This window comes from Canis lupus, chromosome 4 (assembly GCF_003254725.2).
Source record: "Canis lupus dingo isolate Sandy chromosome 4, ASM325472v2, whole genome shotgun sequence".
NCBI lineage: Eukaryota > Metazoa > Chordata > Mammalia > Carnivora > Canidae > Canis > Canis lupus.
The window spans coordinates 13,709,410-13,731,894 of NC_064246.1; the positions used below are offsets into that span (position 1 = coordinate 13,709,410).

General features: G+C 36.4%; 1 long non-coding RNA gene across 1 annotated transcript; it reads right to left on the minus strand.

Moving 5' to 3' along the window:
- Positions 1–10,761: 10,761 nt before the first annotated feature.
- LOC112651546 (uncharacterized) lies at positions 10,762–20,212 on the minus strand. Its single transcript, XR_003130865.3, has 3 exons — positions 20,067–20,212; positions 18,027–18,115; positions 10,762–10,949 (listed from the first exon to the last, which is right to left on the minus strand). It is a non-coding gene; the product is annotated as an uncharacterized LOC112651546 (long non-coding RNA).
- Positions 20,213–22,485: the final 2,273 nt, after the last annotated feature.

Consider the following 22,485-nt stretch of genomic DNA (forward strand, 5'->3'; position numbering starts at 1 on the left):
AATTTCTAGGATAAGTTGTAAATCTCAGCAGCACAAGTAATACTGTTTCTTTTCTAGAATATAGGTAAAATATTTTATTAATATAGGTAAATTTATTTTATTTACTAGAAAATATCACACGATGAACTAGATTAGTTCTCCAAAGCAGTGATCTCCACATTTTGACCAGAGATTACAAAAAGACACTAAACTTCAGTCCTGTTGTTCTCTACTCTTCACCAGAGGAAGTAGAAAACTAAAATGAAGACAATTCTTCTAAAAAAAATAAGCTTCCTATTTTGCTTCCTCTCACTTATCTTGGGGACAATCAAAATTGTCAAGAAACTTTCATTCTCTAAGTTTTCAACAAATTTAAGGCAGAAAGAACTCTGGAGAAAGTTTAAAAAGGGATTTTAAAGTTGTTTACTATGGGAAATGTAACACCTCTATTCCACTACCCTTCCACCCACTTTAATGAAGGCTACATTGTTCACTGATACTTCTGCATGAGTGAATTCCTTGTGAGAAACTGAAAAAGATGTTGAATTTTGTGTCTCAGTGAGTACAAGGTGAAAATAGAGACATAGAAGTCAGAAGGAGAAAGAAAAGCTCTTTTGTTTATCACCAAAGCAAGAGAATGTGTATTTTTTCTTGTAGCAACCTTAAGGTTTAATCTGGCTTTTTGTTATACTACAAGAAATAGTGATATAAATAGTACAAGTTAACTAGTGCCTGTAAGAGGGTCAGCAGACTTTTTTTGTTAGGGGCCAAACAGTAAAATATTTTAGGCTTTGGGAGTCAGACAGTTCATGTTGAAACTACCCAACTGTCATTGTAGCATAAAAACAATTTAGACAATGTGAAAATGTGGCTTGTTCTAATAAAGTTTTATTTACAAAGACAGAGTGTGCACCCGGTTTGGATTGTAGGCTGTTGGTTTGCCAATCCCTAATCTCTATAAAAAGGCAAAACCTTAAGAAAGTATGAAATCTATTAATGCACACATCAGTCTTACGCTTTCCCAGTAACTTGCTTTGCAAATTAATTAATGTAATTTTCCAGTGGTTTGTAAATACTTTAGGGGCAATATATATTTTCTTTAATTGCTTCAACAAATATGAACTTCAGAGCGATTTTCAAAACCATTGTGCTTTTTTTTTTTCCTGACAGTTGTGCTGATGTTACTGTTCTTAAAATAATCAATGTTTTTCCCCAGAAGAAAAACCATACATCTGATTGCCATGTGTTATTAAAAAGGAAATCAAATACCCTATAACTAGAAACTAACACTCTGAAACAAATATAATCAGAGCACTGCTCATGATTTAGAAGAATAAGGTGGCATTCAGTAAACTTTATCCCAGAGAATCCAAAAATATGTCAAAGACCTGTATGTTCATATAATATTTAAAAATTCATACTTGTTTTCCAGTTAGCATAGTCCTCAGTTTATAGCTCCAAAGTACAATTTTTAAAAGCCAATTTCACAGACTCATGGAGCTGTAGGGGGCCTTGGAGATCACTGGTCAACTCAGCAACCAGTGCTTCCATTGAACATCCCACCATGCCCACACCTGCTTGTACACTTTCACTAATGGAGTCTTTGCCCCTGAGTAGCACATTTTCTTTTCTGGCTGGCTTGTCATCATTCAAGATGTTATTGCTACATTTAGGCAACATTTGCCTTACTATAGATTTTTTTTTTCCTGCTTACTGATTCAATGGTCCTTTTGACTCTAATCACTTTCCCCCAGGAATAATCCTTTATATATTTGAGGATAGCTACCTGTCTCTCATGATTATTTATTTCCCAAGGCCATATGCCACCAATTTTTTCCAAACTCCCCTGTAGCATAGTCGAGGAGTCTCAAACATAGATGTCAACAGGGGTGGGAGATCGAATAAACAAGTTGAGAGAGCATATTGGATGGGACTGAGGTGAACCAGAGAGGGAAAATTCAAGGGAAGAGGAAAATGCAACGTAGCATCCACCAGTTGTTGTGTGACAGTCTGGGCCAGGGTTATTGGGAGATTTTAAAAGAACCCAAGGATCAAGATTTCTACTTGAAATCTCCCATTTTTTAAATGTTGGCAAATAATTTTTCTAAAAATGTTTAAACATTCCGTAAGCCAAATAAAACACATCTGTGGGCCAGATTTGTGAAACGCTAGTTTAAAACCTTAAGATTAGAGTCATTTTACCATCCTGGTTGCCACATTTCGTACACATTTTTATTTAGTCAGTTGTAATTTGACGAACCTTAACCATTGAAAAAAGGGAGAGAATTCTTAATTGAAAGGTAAACAGAGAAACAGTAACTTCAACACAGATGAGCATCAGGGATCAACTTTACTTCGTAATCAAAATTTAGGTCTTATGTGACATAAGGTTAAGTTTTAACTTTTTAACCATTGTGAACTCTAAAAGTAGAGACATGTGTTAACAGTTGATGTGATAGGTCGACAAGAAAACATATTGCTCTTGTCTAGAAGAAGTCTCCTAAAAATGGGAATAAAACACTAAAGGAATATAATATAAAACCATTACCAGACCATATGTTTGTGATATAAAATGAGGCATTTTCTTGCCAGGATATCACATAACCATGGCACACTGCCATCAGCCTCATTCTCCCCACCATGAAAGAGAGAGAGAGAGAAAGAGATTCTACAGACATTCTTGGGATAAATTGGGCTATAGTTTTATTATAAGTATTTAATTTATAAAATATACTCCTGGAGTTCAGTGCCACTAACCAAAGTAAATAATTATATCATTGGGCTGAGAGGATATTGTTTTGTCATTGATAAGTCTGCCCTTTCCATGACATCTTGGGTTGCTGGTTTTAAAAAGACTTATCTGGAATACATTTTTGTTCCTGTGCTTTTTGCCCTCTGTTGTATGTTCTGATTTTCAAGCCAGTTTGCCCTTTCCCCCTTATTTCCTCAAGAATCTGTTAGGAACTTAATTGAAAGGACGGAATGAACACTAAGCTCCAGCTGGACAGCCCCTGGTGTTAAGGTCAATCTACCATCACCTTATCTAATTGCTGACCTCTTCCTCATGGAAAGGGTGGTCTTGGATGATTCTGCAAGTCAGTCACTGCCATAAAAGTTTCTTTGTCCAAAGCTGGCAGCTCAGGGAAAGGGAGAAAAGGCAGAACAGCTTTGTGGAATATTGTATATGCCGTGAATCCATTAATTTTAAAATTGCCTCTCTTTCACAGTTCAGACAAGCATCTTGCAAAAAAAAAAAATTGGCAATAGAGCCCTGGATACTTTAGGACATATTATTAAGTTAAAAATTTAGACATTTCTTCTAGATGCATATTAAAAAGATAGTTCAAATAAAATACTGAAGTTATATTGTAGAGGCAAACTGATTTAAGAACCTAGAGTATTTTGTTATTTCTGGAGCTAGTCTTTGTGATTATTAGGGAAAAAAAGGCAATTGAAAACTTTCCCATCAACTAATAGAGATTAAGAGATTAGACCTTCATAGACCTAAATTATTTACTTCTCTAGCTAGACAGTAATTAAAGCAATACCATATACAGTTACAATGTACAGTTAACCTATTGGTTGAAAGCTAGAATTAATAACACTGAATCTAATGCTTAAAAGGAAATTTATGTTAACACTCCTGAAGTACTTTAAATTGATCAAGAAAAATAAATAACATCTAGACAACTTAAAAAGCCAGACAATTGTCTTTATTTTCACTTTACTACTACAATAAACCTAGCTACCCCACAGAGCTCACCTTTTCTAACGATATTTCTCTGATGCTCATTATGGGATAGAGTCCTTGAACATTTAGATTTTGCTTTCCAATCTATGTATTTAAATTGATCAACTATGTAATATAATAAGCTATTTCCTACAAACTAAAGAAATTGTATTAAATTGCATTTATATAACTGCTGTCTCCCTGAATGCCACCTTCCAATTTCATTAATCTCAGTCTCTGAAAATCCCTCTCTTGCTGCTTATGAAACAGTTACTATCCTGAATGAAAGTGTTTTGAAAATCTTGTAAAGTATAGGCCATTTTAACGTACAGTTTACGTGTATTAGTAGAAACTTTCTCACATGCTTCCCTGAATTTTGGATGCATATTATTCTAAAGTGCCTGAGATGACATTTGCTGTTTCAGGTGCTATTGCCAAGACACGACTTGTAAACACTAGCAGAATTTCTGATCCAAATGACAATGTCATTGAGAAAGACTTCCAAGTTGATGTCTCTACAGTTTTATAGATTAAAAAATCACATATTTATACACATATGATACATACATATATAGCTACATATAATATGCAGTTAATTAAAAATATTTGCTCTGAAAGGACCTTATTAGGAGAATGCAAAGACAAGATGCACACTGGGAAAAAAAATATTTGTAAATCACATGTCTGGTAAAGGACCCATGTTTAGAAAATGTAAGGAACTCTCAAATACAACAATAAAAACAAAATAACTCAAACAGTCCAATTAGAAAATGGGCAAAAGATATGAAAAGGCATTTTACCAAACAAGATATACAGATGGCATAGCAACTAAGTACATTAAAAGGTGTTTAGCATCACTAGTTATTAGGGAAATGCAAATGGATCTATAGTGGATATCCTTGTATACTTTATTATAATAGCTTAAAATAAACAATTATGAGAATACCAAATGCTGATGAAGAGGCTGAAAAATTGGATTTCTTATACATTGTTGTTGGGAATGTAAGATCGTATAATACTCTGGGGGAATACTTGGACATTTTCTTGAGAAAACTAAATACATGCTTATCACACAAGCCACCCATTGCTCTCATGGGCATTTATGTCAGAGAAATGAAAACTTAGGTCTACACTTTATTTGTAACCACTCAAAACAGGAAACAAAATGTCCTTCAATAGGTGGATGATTAAGCAAATTGTGGCATATCCACAATATGAAATACTACTTGGTAGTAAGAAGGAATGGGTTATTGATACTTACAAGAACTGGGATGGATCTCAGGGCACTTTGACTCATGAAAAAAGCCAGTCCCAAAATGTCTATACCATATGATTCTGTTTATACAACACTTTCAAAATGATAAAATTATAGAGATCGATAGCAGATTAGTGGCTGCTAGGGGCTAGGGATGATGGGTAGATCATCATCTAGCGGTATGAAGGTGCGGTAGATTTTCTTATCCCTTGTAAAGGGATAGCAAGAGGGAACTTTTTGGGGTGATTGGAATAGCTCTTGATGGTTACAATGATTACGTGAATGTACAGTTGTGATAAGATGATATAGAATTTATACACATTTGTATCAGTGTCAACACCTGGTTTTGATATTGTCTGTACTATAGTTATGCAAAACATACCTATTTGAGGAGATTGGGTGAAGCATGCCTGAGATCTTTCAGTATTTTTGCAACTTCTTTTAAATATATAGTTATTTTGATAAAAAAAGTTATTTTTGAAGGTCCCAAATGTTATATAGAATCCATAGGCTATGTATTATTTTTTTTATGATCTTATTTATTTTTTTCATGAGAGACACAGAGATAGAGAGAGGCAGTGACACAGGCAGAGGGAGAAGCAGCCTCCCTGTGAGAGCCTGATGCGGGACTCCACCCCAGGACCCTAGGATCATGACCTGAGCCGAAGGCAGACACTCAACCAACTGAGCCACCCAGGCGCCGTGTATTAATTCTTAACAAGACGAAAAACATGTTTTTAAAGAGTTTACTCCCTGAAATGCATGTTAAGAGTCTGGGTTTTGGCATCAAATAGGTTTCAATTTTACTCAGACTTTTCGTTTACTAGCCATAGGTCATAGAAAATTACTTATTGTCTCAAATTCTCAATTTCCTTTCCTGTTAAAATATAATATAATCACGGGAATAATAATGATACGTACCTTATAGCATTTTTGCAAAGATTAGAATGAGATAATATATGTGTTGTTCTTAGCACAGTGTCTGACATCTAAATATACCCCAATAAATGAGAGTTGAAATTATTTTCTTTCTTTCAGACCTTCATAGAGCTCTGCACTAATTCTTTATTTTACTGCTGTATTTAAATTGATATATATTTATGACTTGACTCTGCAGCTCTATGGGAAACTTCATGAGCTCGAAGGATTGAGTTATACTTTAGATGCCATTACCACCTAGTAAATTACTGTGTAAAGTTAAGCTATTAATACATACTGATCAAATGCGTAATCTGCATTGTACAATCCAGTGGGCACTTTCCAGTATTTTCTGAAGTAACTTCTCAGCAGCATTTGACATAGTTGACCACTTTTCCATTTTAAACCCTGCCATGAACTGAACTGTGTTCCCCATCCCAAATTCCTATGTTGAAGCTTTAACTCCAATGTGCTGCGCGGGTGGTATTTGGAAATGAGGCCTTTGTGAGGTAATTAGCTTTGGATGGGGTCATGAGGTTGGGCCCCCATGATGTGCTTAGTACCTTTATAAGAAGAGATACAAGAGAGGTCTCACTTCATCTCTCTGCATCATGGGAGGATACCGAGTGGAGGCAGCCATCTCAGTATGAGAAACTGACCATGCTGGCACCTTGATCTTGGACTTCCCAGTCTCTAGAACTGTGAAACTGTTCTATTCCTTTGGTTACGCCACATAGTCCATGGTTTTTGTAAGGGCAGCCAAGTAGACTAATACAAATCCTTTTTGTCCTTTCTTATGACACTGTTTTATTTTGGTTTCTCTTTTATCTCACTGACTAATTCTACTCAGTCTCCTTTGTTTCTCCACCAGCCTTTAAGTATTAGAACTCCTCTGTGCTCTCTCCTAAGATTTTTTTTCTTTTAACTCTGTACTTCTTAAAAGATCTGATCAGTTGCCAAAGTTCCAGTTATTACCTCTATGCTAGTAATGTCTGCATTCATATTTCTAGTTCACAGTTTGCTTCTGAGCTCCAGACTCATATGTATAAATTTCCACTGGGATGTCTTACAGTCATCAATATGTCTAAAACTGAACTCTTCTGACAGGAAACAGAAGTTTTAATAAAGGATCTATTTGAAAAATTGTGGACAGTATTTAGAAAAAGTAACAAAGGTTGATACATTACTGTAGTTCTAGTAACAGCAGGAAGCTATTAGAACCCCCAGATCCATAGAACAAGGGAAGAAAGTGGTTATAAGAACTCAGAAGGGGGGAGAGAGAGAGAGAGAGGGAGAGAGAGAGAGAGAGAGAGAGAGAGAGAGAGAGAGATGGAGGGAGAGAGATCACAGAAAAACTACACAGAAAGGGGTGTCTCAGGGCAGTGGGGCAAAGCCAACCCAAGAAAATCCTGCAGAAAGAGACTCAGTGGGATATTCAATCCTTGCTCTCTTTTCACCCTTTGATCTCTTTCCTTGGCCCTATTCACTGAAGCCATTTGGAAGGAGAAGGCAAAGACACCTATTGATGTAGGACATGGAGATCACTTCCTGGGGCAGAAAACAGATTGGCAAAAGGAGGAGATTAAATCTAGAAGAGTAACAGGATGCTGCAAGGTAGAGAAAATGTGAAGTACAGGGCAGCTCCATCATCCACAAAGATTCTGAAGCCAAAATCCTGAGTCTTTCTTGTTGCCTCTTTCTTTCTACTCCTTCATCCACAACAAGTACAAATACAACTCAAATATCTTACAGATTTGACAGTCTCTCCATCCCTACTCCACCACTTCACATAGATGAGGTCTCTCCTAGGCTACTGGGATAGCCTACGCTGTCTTTCTATGTTCTATTCTCCACAGGCAGTCGATGTGGTTGTCGTAGACAGAATAGTGACCCCTGAAAAGTCCATATTCTAATCCCTGGAAGTAGGACTATATTAATTTACACAGGTATGGGACTTTGCAGATATAATTAAATTAAGGGCTTTGAGATGGGAGGTATTATCTGGGTGGACTCAATCTAATCACAAGTCCTGAGAACAAGGTAATCTTTCCTGGCTGTAGTCAAAGAGAAATGTAGCTATGGAAGAAAGGTCAGAGACATGTAACATGACCAGGTTTAAAGATGGGGGAAAGGGGTCATTAGCCAAGGAATGCAGGTGGCCTCTGAAGTTCTAAAGGCAAGGAAACAGATTCCTCACTAGAATCTTCAGAAAGGAACTTGGCACTGCTGTGACCTTGACTTTAGCTCACTGTGAACCATGTCAGACATCTAACCCACAGAGCTGTAAGAAAATAAATTTGTCCTGTTTTGAGCCACTATTTGTGGTAATCTGTTAAGTAGCAATAGCAATAGCAATTAATAGAATGGTCTTACAAAATCTCAAGTTTTATCTCATTGCTCGACTGCTTTAAAAACCTCTAATACTTACCATTCCACCAACAGAGTCTAAAATCCTGCACCTGAGTTCCAGAGTCTGGGATGATTTGCCTGTTCCCCCTCTTTAATCTTGTTGCAGATGCTCTCCTCCTCAGTCAACATATCCTAGTTATGTCAGGATGTTCTTGTACCAGGTGCCACACTTCCTTATGCAATAGGTTCTTATACTCACATCTCCTTTTGGCTAGAGCAGTCTACCCAACCCCAATACTCTTTCAATGGGTATATTAGGGTTTTATTGCTGTGTAACAAATTACCACAAAGTTAGCATAAAATAACAGGCATTTATTATCTTGTAATTCCAATGGGTCAAGACTAGCCAGGCATGGTGCAATTGGATCCTCTCCTTAGAGTCTTACCAGACTGTAATTAAGGCCAGATGAGCTGCATTGTCACTTGCAGAATAGGAAAGAATCTCACAGAGGCACAGTTCAGTTTCTGACAGAACCTGTTCCTTGCTGATTTCAGCTTCTAGTGGGTGTCAGCACTCTGACTTGTGCCACGATGCTCCAGTCTCTGCCTCCATGGTCACAAGTTGTCTCTCCCTCTTTTCTGTGTCTTCTCCTCTTCTCTTCTGTATCTGCCTCAAGTCTCCTTCTGCCTTTTTCTTATATGGACATTTATTATTGGATTTAGTGTTCACCTGATAATCCATAATGAGCTTCTTATCTCAAGATTCCTATGGAAAGATCCTTTTTCTAAGTGAGTCATCATTCATGGGTTCTGGGGATTAGCAGGACATATCTTTTGGGACCCACCATTCAGCCTTCTACAGGTCAACTGCTTGAATGCCTTTATCCCTGTGGGTCCTCCCATTTCATGCTCAGCAGCATCTTGCACGTTAGCATTAGCACAGTTCTGATTACCTGCTCAAGGTCTATTGTTGGTCTGCTAGAGCACACATCCCCACAGGTAGGAAACCTGTCTGTCTCACTCACAGCTAAGTTTCCCAGCACCCAACATGGATTAAGCACGTGAAAAGCAGTTTGTTTTTTCCAAACCTACTGGATCATTGCTTTCTCTCCCACTTTGCTGGGTAGAAATAGCCTAAGTCATTGGTAATAAAGTTCTTCCCACTAATTGTGAATTTGTCATCTTTCAAGCTGTCTCATTAAAAAAATGCATTCATATTCTGAATTTAAATGAAGATATTTATCTTCTAGTTCATTGCTTTATTGTAGGAACCTCGGACCAATCTCATTGTGTAAGAGAAAGTTTGACATATAGATGGTGCACTCAACTTCTTTACTATATAGTCCATGGCATGTAAAAGTGGCACAAGACACCATATCTACTTTAACAGCTCAGTTCCGTTAGGCTGGTAAGATTCCTTTTTACAGGAAGAATATTTAATCCTTTCAAGTCTGAACTCTGGCTTCCTACACGCTGTGCCTTATACACAGCAGAATGCAGAAGTGGTACTCAGCGAATAACAAATAACAGCTACAATGATGATTGTAATGCATACCGTAATATTGTTACTAGAAATATAATTATGTGAACAGACAATTTACAGAAGAGAAGGGACCTCAGAGCCCTTGTGTTGTCAATCTGGCTTCTCTCTTAATCAGGGATAATAATAATAAAAATATCCCCCCCCCCATCTGCAGTCAGCTTGTCAACATAGCAATATTTATAGAATGCTGTATATAACAATGGCATCTCCATGCAGATGGATTAAGATCGAGGAGCAGCTGCAGATGGCTGTTCATTAACTGAAAGAAGAAAATGAATCTGAACAAAGGCACTTATGGAACCCCTAATTTATTAGTGCTGTAATAGGGAAGAGGAGCTCTCTGGAATGGTAACTGAGTAAGACTGGTTACAAAGATAATTGTGAAAACAAGACACAGATTCAGTACAACATACAGGGACATTTTATTGCCTGTAAGTTCTGTAGAATTACAAGGTCAACAGATATCAGACTCAACATCTAATCCTTCATATTTATTAATTACATTCAACAAAGCACTTGCCATCAATCTAGGGACTTAAGCTCGATTAATATTCTGTCACAAAAACCTGCTCAATTTGTCCAGAGTCTAAGATTTCTTTTACTTCTCTGGTGTATTTAATACAGCATATGTGTGCATACATATGCACACACACACACACACTATGAACACACATACACTTTCCCCAAAACAGTCTGACTGTGGTCCTCAGAGTGACTTCCAAACATTCCAACATTAAACTAGGTAAGATATGTTAAATGTCCAACAAAATGTCAGACACAAAGAAGGCACTCCCCAGATTTTTTTTTTTTTTACCTTTGATGTCACAGCTGCTACATAACCAAGCAAATTGTTGTCTGCATGACATCTCTGGTTTGTACTTCTCCAGAGGAGTCCATAAGTATCTAAGAATTTCACATTAACTAGGATTCATGTCAATGATTTTTTTCTTATTTTATTTTATTTTATTTTATTTTATTTTATTTACTTATTCATTAGAGAGAGAGACAGAGAGAGAAACACAGGCAGAGGGACACACAGGCTTCATGCAGGGAGCCCCATGTGGGACTCAATCCAGGGACTCCAGGACCATGCCCTGAGCTGAAAGCAGATGCTTAACCACTGAGCCACCCAGACGTCACTTTGTCAATGATTTTCAAAGTGGAAGATGTTCTAACTAAATGAAACAAAAACAAAACAAAAATATTCATTAATAGATGAATAGACAAATACATTATGCTGTTTCCATACAATGAAATAAAAAGAACAGACTACCGGTATAAGGAACAGACTACTGATATAACATGCAGCACCAAAGAATCTTAAAATCATGCCAAGTGAAGGAAGACAGACAAAAGAGTACATACTATGATTCCACAAATAAAATTGTAGAAAGGAAAGTTTAATGTATTGTAAAAACAGAGTGAAAAAAAGAACCGTAGTTGTCCAAGGCCAGAGGTGGGGAACTTCTCTGGGAAGAGGGTGATTATGGTGGTGACTCTCTGTCAAAACCCATTGAACTGTTCATTTAAAATGAGTTTAATTACTGCATGTAAATTATAACTTAATAAGTTCATTTTAAAAAGTTCTTTGGAGGGGGCAATCCAAGATGGCTATAGGAAGATCCTGAGCTCACTTCCTCCTACAGACATACTGAATCTATAGCTACAGATAAGACAATTCTCTCTGAAAACTAGCTAAACAGCTCATCTTCAACAAAGGGTAAATAGACCACATTAATATGGGTAGGAGAGGAAGAGATAAGATCTTGCCCAAAACCCCACCCCTAGTGCAGTAACCCACAATTGAAAGGAATCTCAAAAATCTGGAGCTTCTTCCTGAGAAGTGAGGGTTTCATGCTTTATAGCAAGCACCGCAGTCCTTGGGACCTGTACCAGAGAGTCAAGCCCCCAAAACATCTGGCTTTGAAAAATAGTGGAGCTTATGTCTAGGAGACCTAAAGGGCTGTAGGGAATTGAGATGCCATTCTTAAAAGGCTTACACGCAGACTCTTTGGGGCCCAACACAAGAGCAGCATTTTGGAAAGTGCCTAGACTATTTGTGAAGGAGATCTGATTACTAATTTTAAAGAGTCTGCCTGAGGAGAAAGGGTCTGCTGGGACTCTCTCTCAGAGGGAGGCACTGATGTGCATCATTTTTGTACTGTCTCCACCTAGCTAGCATAGGCAGGCATACACACTCTCCAGCTGCCCTGCCAAGGCCAGCAGGCATACCTTGCCCTTGTGTTCTTAGCTGCCTCACTAAAGCAAATGAGCATACACAATTTCCATACTCTGGTTACTTCGCTAAGGCTGGTGGGCACACACAGACCACACAGGGGGCTCCCCTTGAGCACTTGGCTCTGGTGGCCATGAGGACTCAGATTCCTGAGTCTCACAGGACTGTAATGATCAGAACAACAGTTATTGGCATGCTGACACCCCCAGGGCACTGTACAGACAGGAGAAGGCAACATTTTTTCAGTCTTTCTGTGAAATGGGCCTATTTATTTGTCCTAGAGTTTCAGCCTGAGGGACAGACTTCAGGTTTGCCACTCATCTGAGACTATGGTAGTGCTTTCAGGGGACATAAGCCAGGAGACAACATCCAACATCTGACTGAGATCTCTCCTTTGGAACACTGTCAAGTCTTGGCACACCCTCAACAACTGGAACCTATCAAGAATAAATCAGGCTGTTCAAATGATCATAAAGGTTCAAGAAAACCAAGATCCAGGGCAGGGTTGAGTGATAGGGGGGTTTGGGGACACACAAAATGGGTGAAACTTCCAATTACAAAATAAATAAGCCCTGGGGATGTAATAATACAGCTCATTAACTATAGGCAGTGATATTGTGGTGCATAATTGAAAGCTGTCAAAAGAGTAAATCCTAAAATTCTCATCACAAGAAAAACAATTGTAATTTTGTATGGTGATGAATGGTAACTAGACTTATTATAGTGATCATTTTGTAGTATATAAAATATTGAAGCATTATGTTGTACACCTGGAACTAATACAATGTTATGTGTCAATTATACCTCAATAAATAAATAAATAAGTACTCCTTTGCTCAAATATGTTTGAGAAATAATTCACCCTATCTTCTCCTCTCAGAAATTCATAATTAATCAATTAAAGACTCTTAATCCACGAGAGGCAATTGAATCATTAGAAGCTCAGAGAAGAAATCCTATCGTGTAGAACACTGATTAATTAACTGTTGATTTCCACATTCCCTGAAACTACATTACTTCCAATCCCTCTCATCTTAAAAATCAAATCCTATTAACATCCTTGGATTATCAGTTTAGTAGTTGTATGATCATGGGTGAATCACTTAAATTCTTTTTACTATAATTTCCTCACCTGAAAAGTAGGACATTAGTCCCTATCTTATAGGCGTAGTGAGGCAGAAATGAGCTAATGTTTGTAATATACTTAAGAACAGTGCCTGGGACAGTGTGTTAGTTACTCTTGGAACTCATTTTGGAAAATGGAAAGCCTTCTTTCAATCATCCACCTAACCAGAAAAAGTCAGGATGAATATTATTGTCTTTATATCCCTGAAAAAGAGAGTGAGCGAAATTTCTTAATGAAGAAGCTGCTCAAATGATTTGTATGTAAAGCAATGCACAATGATGCTCTAGAAAGGGAATTAAACTTAAATTGATGCCCAGCTCTGAGGTTTACTAACACTGCAACTTGGGAAGTCATATGATGTCTCTAGACCTTATCTTCCCTTCATCTAAATAGAAAGTGGTTGATGGAGGCAGAAAGCAGAGTCATGATCACCAGGGGTTGGCAGAAGAGAGAGTAGAACTGTTCAATGGGTACAGGGTCTGTTTTAGGGCAAGTGATGAAGGTGATCAGGATAAGATAGTGATATTGGTTGTACAAGAATGTGAATGTACTAAAAGCTACTGAATTCTGCACTTTAAAATAAAGTAGTAATTTTATTTTTTAAATTGAGCTTTTTATCTCAATAAAAATATATAGTTGTTGTATTAGATTATATTCAAGATCCCTCACAGTTTGTTCATTCCTTCATTTATTCAATAAATTTCTATTAAGCCTCCTCTATATAAAAGGCAATGTGTTCTATTCTGAGGACACAGTAATGAACAAAAAGGCATGGTCCTTAACCTCATGAAAATTATATCTTTATTATTTGATATTATAGACAGAAAGAATAAAGGAATAGGACTCCCATTTTACTCAGTGCCAAGCTGTAGCCACTGTGAGCTTGTCTGTGCATATCTCATTTAGTCTTTATAAGATTCACATAAAGTAGATGTTATCATGCATGTTGTGCAAGTAAATTAAGCCTTAAGGAAGTTAAGTAAACCTTACTAAGATTATAGATTTTATAAGTAGTATAGCAAGGAGTTGAAATACATAACCGTAAATTCATATAATACGACATTTGTTTTCATAATATAATTTTATAAAGCTAACATTATTTATATAAAAGGGAAAGTACATGTGACATTAAGATGTACAGTGTTTCCTGTGAAGTTTGGCCTCACTGTGACAAATGCCAGCAAATAGAGTTAATAAGGTGAAGAAAACTAATTAGAAGCCAAAGAGCCAGTGATGCCTAGAGAAATATCCTTTGGGATATTTACATATTCAAGATAATTGTTCTTATTAAAACCATTGTTTAGGATGGGATTTGTTGTTGTTGTTTTCATCTAGGGGAGGATAATTGTTATAAAATTTCTTGTGCTACTCCTAAAAGTCTCTATTGGTATAAAATCTCATGTTCATCATAATTTTTAACAATATACTGGGCACATTGTAAGAAAAAAAAATGACCCTAACAAGGCATGTTCCTGTAATCATTTATAGTTTGCATGTACACAATAACTAACTACTGAAATGCAACTGGCAAGAAAATTGAAGGCAGACTGGATAGTAAAAGATACCGAAGAAAGACAAACACAGATCATTTACTTTGGTTAGTAATTCATGCTACATTTAAGTAGTATTATCAACTGGGGTGTGGGGTAGGTTGAAATATTTTCTTTAATTAGCATCTCAATTGATAGAAAAGTTGGATTAACCCTTCACAATACAATCATTTGTTTAGTAGCTGGAAAGGAAATTTTAGAGGCAGAGCACCCATATTCTATTTTTCCACTTCTTATTTTTTTCTTGTCTTTTATTTTGAATTGTTTGGCTTCGGTTGCCATTACAATGTAAAAGAATAACAGCAATAGAAAGCACTTTGTTTCTGATTTTAAAGAAGTACTAATGTTTTAGATCTGTATGAGATGTTTCTTGAGGTTTATTGAGAGAAACCCAAGTTTTCTAAGAAATTTTCCTGAATGAGTGTTAACTTTTATCTCATACCCTTTTCTGCATCTATTGATAGGAACACACTGAGCTTTCTCTCTTACTGTTAAAAATTTTATAATATATTAATATACTTTTGGAGATCAAACCATCCTCACAGTCCTGGTGTAATGCTGGCCCTCACTTAACCTCCACAGTCTCACTTCTGGCCAGTTAGCCTGATGATCACAATCTATTTGAACTTTCTTCCATTCTTTTAATAAATTTACTTTCACACTTCTGCATTGTTCTTCTCCTGGCACGATCTTCTGGGCTTCACTCTCTCCCAATATGCCAACTTGGTTAAATCATTGTCTACTACTGTTAGCTTAAACAACACTTGTTTGGAGAAAGTCAGAAATGCTCTCCAACTCTTGATCATAGAGCTACTTGTCTTTTGATAGCACTTACATTAAGTTGTAATTATCTGTTTAATATTCTGTCTTCCTAAATATATGGGACACTGCATGGGAGAAGATACTAGGCATGTTTTAGTAAAACCTCTATAACTCACAGAAGACTGGAACAGCATGAGAAATTATAAATCCTGAAAAAAAGAGTGGTGGTTGGGGAGAATGAGAGAATATACTCAATTTAAATTTATGCGGTGACTTGAAACATGAAAAAGCTGTTTTTCCTTTAATTAGCCTCACAATTTTCTGATTTCATTCAAAACATGCTGCATATATAGCAAAGCATGAAAAGAAATTAAATTTTTGAGGCTATGGACCACCATGAAGAAGCAAGATTGACGGAGAATGGAGAAAAGGCAGTTCTGTGTAAAATATATGTATTTTAATGTCATCTCATGTAAAGAATTGCAAAATATTGATTCATGTTTAGGATTTGAAAACTATCATTTCATAATATAACCCTAGCAGCTGTGATGTACAAACACTTCAGCTTGGATATTCAGATGTTGAAATGCCAGTGGCTCTGTGATTGTCACAGAAGGTTCTAAGCAACAATAGGACAAGGGAACAGTGTGATAGAAGAGAAAGGAACAGAATAATTAGTTCTAGGACAACCTTGTGAGAATAAAAGTCAAGAGTGTTAAAGGTAAGCAAAAGATCAATTGGAGATGAGCTTGATTCTTGCCCTTCTCTAGATTAATTGAATTCTATTTCAGTGCTGATATCTTGTTCTCATTTAGATTTCCTTTTCCTTCTCATTCCATTCTCACTGCTCACCTCTTGGTTTATACTCTCATCAGTTTATTCCTGTATCCTTGCCATCAATCTCTTCCTATTACCACCTTTCTAGGAAAACCCCTATATCCCTTTTATTCCCCACTTCATCCAGATACATCCATTTGTCTTGCCTGTAATGCTAGCAGGCTTAGGGTCTGTCCATGATATAGCAGGAAGCATATCAAATGTTCTGTATTGAACTATCACATTGCTTCAATTTCAGACTTCTTTCTTGCCAAGAAGGGGTCAGAGTGAGAGATACCATTCTGTAGTCCAGTCTTCTCTCTGATCACATCGAGGTCACCTCGATGGGTTTCTAAGTGCCAGGCTAATCTCCCTAGCTTTTCTAGTCCAACTCTGTTCCTTCCACTCTTGCCATCTACCTTGCTACCAATATCCTGGCCAGATGCCGAATTTTCCTCCTATTCATCACCTTGAATACAGAATTTAAATGCTCCCAGTCTTTTCATTCATCCCAGACATTGTCTTGACCTCATTGCTTTCATAAACACCTTAGTTTCTTTCAGCAATCAGGAAGGTCACAGGTAGATAAATAAACAAAAGTCAAAAGGGGAGACAGAATTGAGACAGATTCTGTTTCTGTTGCATTCATGCTGAATCTGTTGCATTCATACTGTTAACCTACTTGTTGCTGACTCTTACTCTCCTAACTGATTCTGCTTTGGACTTTGACCCACATTTGACCTCCCACCATATTGTTTTTTTCTCTAACTACTCCCCGTGGTCTGCAGCATCCATACCCACTTGCTATCAAAAAAGACCTGCTTTTATAACTTTATCTCCTTCCAACATAAGAATCCACAAAATTCATTGCTTACCACAATGGCTCTCAAATTATGCTTCTCTCTCACTAGTGCTGATGTTCTACTACAAACTACAAAGAATAGGAGTATTTCTCTTTGCACCAAAAAATTAAATGAATGAATTGAATTTTCTCATTTTAATCTCTTCTTCTAGTCATAGTACATAGCAAAAATCTAAACACTCAATAAGCCAGCGAATAAATATTCATTGATTTGACTTTACCAATGTTTGTGGTTAGGGATTTATATGAAATTAAAAGCAGATTCCCAAAGACTAAAGAGTTTTTGGAATTTTTATGGTTGCAATATGGTCTCTTGATAATTTGGGAATATGATGAAATTATAACATAACATGTCAAACAGGTATCTACTATCTATATCTATATCTCTACTACATATCTACTATACCATATATATTATGTATGATTAATATAAGTATATATGTACTATGGTCATATACATATATAAAAGATACATAAATATGTCCACACACATGCACACACTCACACACATGCACATACTCATATACACATGCACATGTACACACACATGCAGAGTGTTGCTAATGGTGTGACTCCTGCTAGTGAACATTTGTTAACTCCAATATGTTTTCCTTTATAAATGAAAGCAATATTCTCTATGTCTCCCTAACCCTTTTCCCTTTACCTCATTTTGTTTTTTCATTTTTGAAATATAAAGGATGTATGTTTTTGATTAAAATAAAAATTCTCTTTCTGTTAATAATCAGAATTAATTTCAGACAAAGCTAAGACTAGAGTTCCTTTGGAAATATGCCGAGGAGACCCCATGAGTGTCTGGTAACACTTAAACCTTCACTAAGTATCCTATTATATATTTATCATATAACATATCTGTTTATATCAAGCTTTACAATAACTCACTCTCATGCATTAGGCAGACATATGGATTGTTTAATGACATTGGCATGTCTTCTGTCTCCAGATCAGTTTCCTGCCATGGCATCCACACACTATAAAGAAATTATAGATGCATTTTTTTGAGCAAGGAATGAATTTTGGAATGACAGCCTGGCTCTGCTCCATGATGTTAAAAAAAAAAAAAAAGAAGAATGATAAAGCTTTTTCAAAAACTGTGGTTAAAAAATAATTCTAAAATACTGATTTACAAAGATCCCTGAACTTGCTTTAGTTACTGGAAATTTAGTAGCACTGGTAACTTATTCCGGTAATCTAGATGACACTCACTATTCTATTTACTGCTTTTCCAAACCAGTAATCTGGGGAGACATTTATAATAACTATTTTCCTTAATCCCCTGCTGAACTGATAAAGGTGATTTTCTGAAATTTCTGTAGGAATAAAGCATTCCAAGTAATCAGTGATGGACAGACTACAGATATCTAAAAATAGAAGGACTTTGGTTCCTACTTTCACAAAAAGAATCTGATGTCAGCAGTGTCAGGAAATGCAACCTAACCAGAGTGAAAACACCCCATGGGGTTATATAACTCACTGGAGTCATTTTCAGGTTCTGCATGTAAATTGTATAAAACTCCCAACAATATAATCCTCAGGATATGAGAATGATTGGCAGGCTGCAAAGCTTTTTCTTTAGACTCAAACAGTTCTTTGATACAAACAATATTTTTCATTTCAAAGGTAATTGTTGGTAGCCAATAGGCACTGATAGTCCCATGTGGGTAGCACAATAAGTACATTGCCTTTCAAAAAACAGGATTGCTTTTCATGTGATAGAGACCATTTGTGCAATTGAAAACCCATTCAGAAAGCACACTGATAGACAGACCCTTTAAAATTCCAAGATGTAAATGTATTGAAGTGCACTATCAGACAGGCTCTCACACAAAAGCTCCTTGGAAAATAATTTAATATATATATTCAACCATCATTGTATTTACTTTTTTGGCAATAATTCCTTTCCCCTTATTTTCCACTACACTTAGCAGAAAACCTCAGCTGCATCTCGGCTGAAACAAAGACACGCCACAGTTCCAAATTTCAGTTTTTATCATTGTCTCAATTACTGTTTCCCACTGTCCCATTTTTGTTTCTTACCAGAAATTTGTAAAATCTACAGGACTCAGAGATGATAAGTGATTTCATAGCCTGTCTCTGGCTAAAAATGTCCAAGAAAGTAGATTTTTCAAGTTAATCTTGTAAATTGTCTCATTTTATCTCCTAGGGTGAGTTTATCTTACACCAAATAGCAAATGGTGTTTATCTTTTCATTTTATTTGTACTAATATTTTTCAGTCAGAGAGCAGATCAGTGAGGGATATTCAGGCTGTTCAATATTTGTGCTTATTGACGGAGTTGGAGCAAACATGTTGTAAGAGCATGTAACTAAGTGAACTATTCAACGTAAAGCAAAAAACAAAGGATTCTGCATTACTATTCATCAAGAGATTAACCATAATCCTATTAAGAAGACAAAGTACAGTTCTAAAAGATTTCCACATTCAAAATTCTGAGTGATCAGCTGAGCTGAAAGAAAATCTATTCTTACATCACATCAAGAACAATCTTTTATGAATCTCTACATAACTATTGATAGCCTTGCAATTAAAATAATAAAAGTACAGTGACAATCTTGAGCCATTATTTAATCAATTCCTATAAAATGAAAAATGAAAAGCATATTTAGCTGGGTCTTGGTACCTGGGAAGAATTAGGTCACAATATAAAATTGCTATGGGAATCAAGAGACACAGTTCATCTTTTCTCTGAATTGAGTCACTGTGTAACCTTCAACCAGTTGCTTAATCCTTCTGTTTCATTTTTACCTTGTGTGAAAGTGAGAGTTCATTTAAACCACAAAATCAACAGAGATGCCAGAAGGACTGAAGACATCATTTTCCTAAAAGTACCTATAACCATTGCAAAACAGATCCATGCACTAAAATTAAAAACCTATATTTCAAAATTAATGCTTTTACTTACTTATGTGCTAGGAAGGCTGCATATTCTCTACTATAAATGTAGATATTTCAAATTATATTTTTTAAATGAATGTCTTTAGGCTTTTTTCAGTTTTCCCAGTATGGCTTGTAGCTAATCTAGGGTCTCCTGGGCTTTATCTGCTGTACCAAAGTCATCATCATCAAATAGTTAAGATTCTTTGGCAAAGCTCTAGAACACTTGTTAATGACAGCTCTGTAATAATGCCTTATATATGCATACCGCTTGGCACTTTACAGTCTAATTTACATAATGCTTTCTTGGTTAGTAAACAATTCTGTTTTAAGGATGAGTGATGGTACACTTGCTATGACTTCAGTCTTTTTGAGGTAAGGAGTTGGTGGCTTGTCTTCCAGAGATGGAATATTTCTGAGATTTTGCCACTTAAGCCAAACAATGTGATTCACCAGCATAATCTTCATCATTGGATATAATAACACATATTTAGCTATAGTGCGGAGTGAACACCAGTGCCCTCAGGTCAAGATATCTAAAAATGAACAAGTGACAATGGTGTTGTTGAGACAACAGAGAGGCTAAAGTCTCTTTCAAGTTGAAGATTCAGTTCTAATTGTTGCCATATGTCAACTCAATCTCTGTAAAATTTTAAAGAAAAACAAAATCTGTACACATATAAATAAAATATCTCAATTCTTAAAAAATAGAATCAAACTTTTGAGAACTCTGAGAAACACTTCTGTGCTATGACATAATTGTGCCATTGGAAGTCTCACATTATCAAAAACTTCCTTATAAAAACAGTTGTTTCAACAGGAAAGTGGAGATTAAATGTATAAAGAGTTCCAGACTATGTATAATACATCTTTATCCTGTAGGAATTTCACAGCAGTGATGCTTTTAAGCATTATATATGTGTAGAGCTATAATACCTAAACATCACGGAATGTTGACTTCATACACACTTTTGCTCAAGACCAGAATCTTCTATCACCACAAACTCTGCCACTGATACAGCACTTCTTACATTTCTGACACTATCCTCATCACTGTTAAGATAAACATCATGAAGTCACTCAACAAAGGGATGGGTTATGAACACATCTGCATTGGTTGCTTCTGATTTCCATCTTATTAAAACCTAAAATATACATACTATACTGTGCACCAAAGAAGTGGTCTTTTAGTGTTTATCTCAGTCTGAGATACCTATTCCTGTTGATGGCAGGAAAAAAAAATACTTCTAAGTTTGCCAGTTACAGTATCTCAAGCCCTTCTAGTTTAAAATAATTTCTTTCAGTTTTTGAATAGTCTCATTTCAGAAATGATTACGGCAACTCAAAATTCAATTCCAATCTAATCTGTTTCTTTTCTCTCAGTCCCCAAGGCAGTTTCTGGTTTCAAGGGTTACTTTTCTATCCTGACAGTCAAGTAGTTAGGGTCTAGCATGCTCATACTCTTTTCTGGATCTCCATCAACCACTCGTGGGTATTTATCTCTGGTGCCCAATAATGAAGAGCTCACTTGCTAAAATTCATAGTCTGTTCCTTTGGTATGAATGAAGTGTATTGAGTGTTCCATGGCTACATTAACCATCACTCCCTGTTGGCAAGGCCTACTTTTACCTCTATTACTGCTACTACTACTACTATTACTACTACTACTACTACTACACTACTACTACCTTGTAGTAAAATGCATATATCATAAAATTTACCATTTTAAGGGAAGTGTACAATCAAGTGGCATTAAGTACATTTATAACATTATGCAGCCATCTTCACTCTCTAGTTTTGGAAGTTTTTTGTCACCCCAAATGGAACCCATGTACTCAGTAACTATTCCTTCTCCCTCACAGCCTCTTATAACCACCACTGTATTTTCTGTCTCTATGAATGGAAAATAGACAGAATTTGTATATTCTGGATATTTCAGATAATAGAATCATAGAAGAAGTGATCTTTGGTGTTTGGCTTATTTCAGTTAGCATGTTTTCAAAATTTATCTTTATAGTTGCAGGTACTAGTACTTTATTCTTTTTTTATGGTTGAATAGTATTCCACATTAGGGTTATATCACCTTTGTTCATCCAAAAAGTGATACTCGCTTTTGAAACTTGCTTTATTATTTTTGGTCTATTCACGAGAATGGAGTTGCTAGGTCATGTGACAATTCTATTTACTGTCTCTCACTCTTGCTGGCCTATAGGTCCTCTAATTCTCAGACATGTCTTCACCCCAGTTTCCACTCAAGGGACACTTTGCCTCTTATTACAGAAGCTCCTGGCAGGCCTGTAACCTTGTAACTCAGCCTTCTGGATGGGGAAAAGCACTCCGATTTCTGAATTTCTCATGTGCCACATGTGCATAAATGAAACCAGAAGGACACTCTGAGTCTCATTCCTCGCATCCTTCCTCCTATGCCATTTTGCCATTCCTGAACC